Here is a 7178-nt window from a genome sequence, read left to right on the forward strand (position 1 = left end):
AATACAATCTAGGCAATCTCTCAATTGAGATGCCCTTTTCAGATGATTCTGGGCTGTGTCAAGTGGACAGTTATAATTAACTGGGACAGATAGAAAGGGTATTTCTGTGAGGAACCATCTTGATTGTCAGCTGATGTAGGATAACAGCCCAGCCTAGTGTGGGTGGCACCACTCCTAGGCAAGGTGAGCTTGTGCTGTATAAGAAAGCCAGCTAAGTAAAAGCTGGTCTGCCAGTGAGCTGGCAAGCAGTATCCTCCATGGTTTCTGCTGTATTTCTTTGGCTATGATGTGAGTTCCTTAGTTGGGTGATAGCAAGCAGGCCTGCTTTCAGGTTCTTGCCTTGAAAAAAATTTTTTGATTTCCTTTGGTGATGGATTATGAGCTAGAAGTGTAAGCCAAATAAATCCCGCCTTTCTCCAAGTTGCCAGTGTTTTTTGTCACAGCAGCAGAAAGGGAAGTAGAACACTGCTGTTACTTTGAGGCAGGGTCTCTCCTTTACCTCAGGGCTTGCTTTCTCAGCATGCTGGAAGCCAGCAACACCAGTGACTATATATATATATCCCTAGCAGGCCTTCCTCTAACTAAAATGTCCTCCTCTTGCCCCCTGATTCCACATATGAGGGAAAACACATGAGACTTGCCTGTCTTATTTCATTGAACATGGTGATCCTCAGTTCATCCATTTTCCTAAAAGTGGTAGGTAGGTTTCCCTTTTTTCTTTTGCGACTGAATAAAGCTTTCTCATGTGTATGTGCCAGATTTTCTTTATCCACTCACCTGTTGTTGATGGACAGCTGGACTGATTCCATGCTCTGGCCATTGAGACAAGTATTACAATAAACACGGGTGTGCAAGGACCTTTCTTTTTCTTTTTGTTTTAGTCAGAATGACAGACTGGGCTGGGCAAGGAAGCTCAGTCAGTAACAAGCATGAGGGGCTGACTTTTTTTTTTTTTTTAAGGTGGGAATCTTTAAAAAAACTTAAAAGTCATTTATTATTATATGTAAGAGTCTTTTACCCACATGCATTTTTTTTTTTTTTTTTTTTTTGAGACAGGATTTCTCTGTGTAACAGCCTTAGCTGTTCTGGAACTAGCTCTATAGGCCAGCCTGGCTTCGAACTCACAGAGATCCACCTACCTCTGCCTCCGGAGTGCTGGGATTAAAGGAGTGCACCACCACTGTCCTGCAATCTACATGCATTTAGTGCATAGGTTAGAAATGGATACTGAGTATCCTGCCACTGAAGTTACCGATGGTTGTGAACCACCATGTGGAGGTGCTGGGAATTGAACTTGGGTCTTCTGCAAGAGCAACAAGTACTCTTCACCACTGAGCCATCTCTCCAGCCCCAGGACCTGATTCTTTCCCCTGAACTCAGGAACAAAACAAAACAATACAAAATTAGACATGACGGTACATGCTCCTAGTCCCGGGGCTGCAGAAGTGGAGCTAGGAAGAGGTCTCAGGCTTGATGGCCAGCCAGCTTAGCCTAATCACCAAGTTCCAGACCAGGTGAGAGACCCTGTCTCAAAAAACAAGGTTGGGGACTTCCGAGGAACAACACCCAGGGCTGCCTTCTATCCTCTACATGCGTGTGTACCCACCCACCCACATACACACACAGAAAGAGAGAGAGAGAGAGAGGAGAGGAGGGAGCGAGAGAGAATGATAGACTGAGGGAGCTTCAGAGAGCAGAGGGATGCTGAGTTTGGAAGCAATTAGAACCAAGAAAATGAAGCCGAAGGCATCGCCACTCACCCCCGGTTCCTGGATGTTTTGAATCATCTTTCGTATTTCTTGTTAAAGACCAGCTTCCTCCACATGGCAGGGACAGATGGTCCCGAGGGCTCCCAAGTTTTAAAGAGCGTGACTGTGTGCAAGAGAGGAGCTGCGGATGCTCCTCCCCCACCTTCTGCTCCTGATGAGACTTGGCCACTTTGGGGCGAGAAGAGAGGGATGGAAGAGGCTCTGTTAAGAGCCATATTCCTGAAACTTCTGCATGGGCCATCTGTGTGGGTGCAAGCTGGAGTCACCTGGGAAGGGTAAACCTCGGTAGAGGAGCTGCTTCCATGAGAGTGGCCTGTGAGCACATCTGTGAGGCATTTCCTTGACTGATGGTAGATGTGGTTTGGTACCACCCCTGGATAGGTGGTCCTGGGTTCTATAAGAAAGCGTGCTGAGCAAGCCAGGAGAAGCAAACCAGTAAGTAGCACTCCTCTGCGGTCTCTGCTTCAGCTTCTGCCTCCAGGTTCCTGCTTGCAATCCTGGCCTGACTTCCCTCAGTGACAGACTGTGACATGTAAGACGGAAATATATACCCTTCACCCAAGTTGGTTTTGGTCATGATGTTTTATCACAGCAAATGCAATTCACAACATGAGGGTGTTAAGAGATGGGTTCTCTGGGAGGCAATGGGATCAGCACCCTTAGAAGAGACCCCAGAGTTTGGCCACCCCTTTCACCATGTGCGAGCATACAGGTGTGAAGCCAGGTGTGGCAGCTCTTGTCTGTAGTCCCAGCTCTGGGGAAGGTGAAGCAAGAGGACTGCCATGATTTCCAGGCCAGACTGAGCTGTGGAGTCAGCCCTTGTGTCCATGTGTGTCTCTCTGTGTGTGTGGATCTGTGTGTGGATATGTGCATGAGTGTAGGTGCATGTGGAGGCCAGCAGAGGGCATCAGAACCCTGGAGCTGGAAGCTGGAGTAACAGGCAGTTGTGAGTCATCAGGTGTGGGTGCTGGAGCCCAAGTTCCAGTCTCCTGTCTGCAAGAGCAACAAGTGCTCTCAACCGCGGAGCCATCTCTTTAGTCCCATTGGTTGGCTGACATTTTTTGAAGTCCTCTTTTATTTGTGTGTGTGTGTGTGTGTGTGTGTGTGTGTGTGTGTGTGTGTGTATGCACATGTAAAGGTCAGAGAATAACTAGTGGAAGCCAGTTGTCTCCTTTCACCATGTGGGTCTTGATATAACTCAACTCAATAGGCTTGTTGGCAAGCACTTTTACCTGATAAGGTGTCCCATAGGCCCTGCCCCACCCCTCCCTTAAAAAAGCAGCAACACAAACTGAGCAGTGGTGGTGCACACCTTTAATCCCAGCACTCGGGAGGCAGAGGTAGGTGGATCTCTAAGTTTGAGGCCAGCCTGGTCTATAGTGTGAGTTCCAGGACAGCCAGGGCTACACCAGTCTGTAGCCTGTCTACAGAGTCCTTGTCTTGGAAAAAAAAAAAAAAAAAGCAACACAAAGAAGCCATTTAGCCATTTATGATGCAATTGGGCCCTCAGCAGACAACAGATCCGTCATACCTCCATCTCACACTTCAGCCTCCAGAATGTGAACATTGGTTATTTATAAGTCTTGCAGTCTATGGCGTTTTGTTATAGCAGTCTGGATGAAAGGAAACATTGCCCTAGACCTTAATCAGGAATAGAAGTGGAGGGAGCAGTGCTAGTCTAGGGCATATAGCCTTCATAGTCAGACTTAGAGATCATGACCTTTGTGTTTGGGAATACAGGCTGAAAGACGTGTGTATGTCATCTCTGTTGGGTATACCAGCATGGCATATCCCATGTCTTCAGGTTTGTATGACTCTGCATAAGTTTTGGTAAGTGGTTCTGACATGCTGGTGGCTTCCTATAAGAATGTAGGCTTGCTGAGCAGTGGTGGTACACAACCTTTAATCCCAGCCCTCGGGAGGCAGAGCCAGATGGATTTCTGTAAGTTCGAGGCCAGCCTGGTCTACAGAGCGAGATTCTGACAGGCACCAAAACTACACAGAGAAACCCTGTCTCAGGGGGTGGGGTAGGGGGGAGTAGGCTTGCCTGTGAGTGACTGGGTGTAGCTGTCCCTGTGGGTCTCTGCATAGGACGGAGTGTTCATTTGGCTTCCATCACTGCATTAAGAGTGGTAATGATTCAGGCTGTAAAGGAGAAACCATGAACAAATCCAAGTTGCTGAGCATGCTCAGGCTCTTTCCACAGGATTGTGGGATTTAGCCCTCCCACAGGGCATACTGCAACCACTACATGATGGATGGTTCCAGAGTCCCAGTTCGTCAAAGATGAGAAGGTCCTCAGAAACCATCCCATCCTGGGGTTTAAAAAAAAAAAAAAAGTCTTCCTTGACACCCTAGAACACATAGTTCTGTCCCCCCCCCCCCCCCCCCCCGTCTTATCTCAGGTAATTCTCTCAGATTCACACAATGCCTTTGTCTAGAACAAGAGTTGGCAAACTATGGTCCTCAATTTGTTTTTGTAAAGTTTTATTTGAATATAACCAGCCATGCTTATTTATGTATCAGTTATGGGTGCTGAACTCCTATAACCATAAGCTAAAATCACTACTGCTTGCTCCTTTTCAGAAACAAAACAAAACAAAACAAAACAAAAAAATTTATATCTTCTGAGGCTCCAGGATCTGAGATTTAGATCTGAAGGCTTCATGACTTTGGAAATATAAATACTTTTGGTTGTGAGAACTTTGGGTCTTTTGTTCACCACTGTGGAGATGAAAAGATGACTGTCTCACATCCCTTCCACCTTTCCTCTGGGTGTTCACAGGCCTCTGATCCCACTGTGGTTCTGCTTCTTCCTTGGGATCATTGGTGCATTGGTCCATGAAGGTGGAGGGAGCCGGAAGTGGGGAACAAAGTTCTGCGACAGCTGTGGGTACGACAGAGAAAGCCCTGGGGATAATCTGCTCAACTGGATTCCAGAATATAGGGAATACATGGGATTGGGGAGCCTGAGGGCAAACCCTAACTTGCATTAACTGGCATGCTCCTATCATCAGGCTTGGCATGCGGCGCAGGGTCGTACAGCAAAGCTGCCAGCAGGAGTCTCAGTTACCAGATGTGCAGCAGGGAAAGACTTCCAGCAGGAAACTGTGCCAAGGGTCACGCTAGAGAAAAACCAGGCATCCAGGCTTAGAGACAGCTTTCAGCTAAGGTCGATCTCCAGGCCCAGGGACATTCTCCAGATAAGGGCCGGTAGAGAGCAGGAAGTTCCGCGGGAGGCACGGGGTGGGGGTCAGGTGCAGTAGGTGAGGGGTGGGAGGAGGGTTGTTTTTTTTTTTTAAAGCTGCTAAGCCATGATAGACTGAACCTCTACCCAGGCAGCAAGGCCTCCCAACATGCTACTTTGATGTTTCTGGAAAGGTAGACACGGAGACAGGATGTCTGTTACTATTCTTGATGTGGGCTTGTCCTAGTCATAGATAGGATTTGGAGGGTGTCTTCTTTATGGATTAGTTTCATTACTGTAATTAAATAACAAAAAATTGTCCTTATAACTATTGCTTGTCTTGAATTATAGGTTGAAAAAAAAAGCAGGCAATACATGCTTGATTTTATGCTTTATTTAAAATTATTGTTATGTATATGCATGTGTGTCTTTGTGTGGGTGTGGGCACATGGATTCAGTTGCCCAAAGAGGCTGGAAGAGGGCATCGTATCAGCTGGACCTGGACTCAGCCAACATAAGTGGGGGAACCTCTGCGACTGGTCTAGTCTCCCTGCTTTTGTAAGACAGGGCCTTGTGTCACAGGCTGGCTTGGAACTCACTGAGAAGCCAAGGATGGACTTAAACTTCCGGATCCTTCTTCCTCCAACTCCTGAGTGCTGGGATTTCAGGTCTGTTTATGTACTGGACATGGAACCCAGGACTTTGGGTATACTAGGGAAGCACTGTACTAACTCAGTTCAAATATTTGATTTTTTAAAACCCCCATATTCAACACTTCTCTGAGTTAGTTTTCTAGCCTCTTCTGAAGGGAGTCTATAATTTTTCCCCCTAACAGATCCAGTAAATAAGATCCCCCAACCCTCCCCTTTCTCCTTGGCTAAATGTCTGTGAGTCTGTAAGGCTGGAATTGTCATTATCAGTCGGAGACTCATAGGAACAGCTGCTCTGAATAATAATAACACAGAAATAGAAATGGAGATGAGCGGGGAAGGAAGGGAAGCTGGAGTGCTTTTCATTATGTGGATGCAGGCATCTGAGGATGTCTCTACAGCTCTGGGTTCTCTTCAGTTTGCTTACATAACCAACCTCCCTCCCTCCCTCCCTTCCTTCCTTCCTCCCTCCCTCCCTCCCTCCCTCCGTCCTTCCGTCCCTCCGTCCCTCCCTCCCTCCCTCTCTCCTTCCTTTTCTTCCTTTCTCTCTAGGGTTCACTTGGACTTTCCCCCTTGTTACTTCCATCCAAGAGGCTAAACTAAGCTCACTGTCAAAGAGGGTTTACATAAAACATACACTAACACATGGAAACATTAGGCCCCCTACCCAGACCCAAATTTGAATCTATAGTTTAGATTAAAGCAATTCAAGGCAGGCGTGGTGGCGCACGACTTTAATCCCAACACTCGGGAGGCAGAGGCAGGGGGATCTATGAGTTTGAGGCCAGCCTGGTCTATGGAGAGAGTTCTAGAATGGTCAGAGCTACACAGAGTAGCCCTTTGTCTTGAAAACAACAACAAAAACCAATTTCAAATGGGTCCACGAGATGGCTCAGTGGGTAAAGGTGCTTGCTGACAAGTCTGACTATTGCGTTTGATCCTTGGGATCCACACGGTGGAAGAAGATGAAAAACTCCCACAGTTACCCTCCAGTCCCCACAGGTGTGTTCCTGCTCACACACATGAAAGTGTAATAGTAAAAACTGTAAAAGCACCTTAGGACGTTTCAATTGTGCCAAGTATCGCAAGGGTAAAAAACCAAAACACCAAAAACCACCATGATTTTTATGTATTTATGCATGTATTTAATAACATAACTATTACCATATATTGACTATCAATAGATGCTTATTTAATAAAAATATGGAAAAACACACAGTAATAAATCTAGGCACAATGGCACAGCCTCTAATACTACTAGCACATGGGAGATGGAGGGAGGAGGATCAAGAGTTCAAGGGTATCCTCAGCTTACTTTGAGGCTAGCCTGGGCTACCTGAGACCCTGTCTCAAACGAACAAGCAAACAAACAAAAAAGCATGGGAGAAATATAGACTACTTTACATAGTGTTTGCCTCTGGGTGTCTGGGAGAGAGGGGAAAATAACTAAGGGTACATATTGATGGGGCTGTATCTCAGCGGGAGAGTGCTTGCCTAACGTGTGTCAAGCCCTGAGTTTAAGTCTTAATGCTACAAAACAGAAAATTTAAAACCAAGAATGGGAGAAGGAGG

Source organism: Onychomys torridus, chromosome 1, assembly GCF_903995425.1.
Source record: "Onychomys torridus chromosome 1, mOncTor1.1, whole genome shotgun sequence".
Classification (NCBI taxonomy): Eukaryota; Metazoa; Chordata; class Mammalia; order Rodentia; family Cricetidae; genus Onychomys; species Onychomys torridus.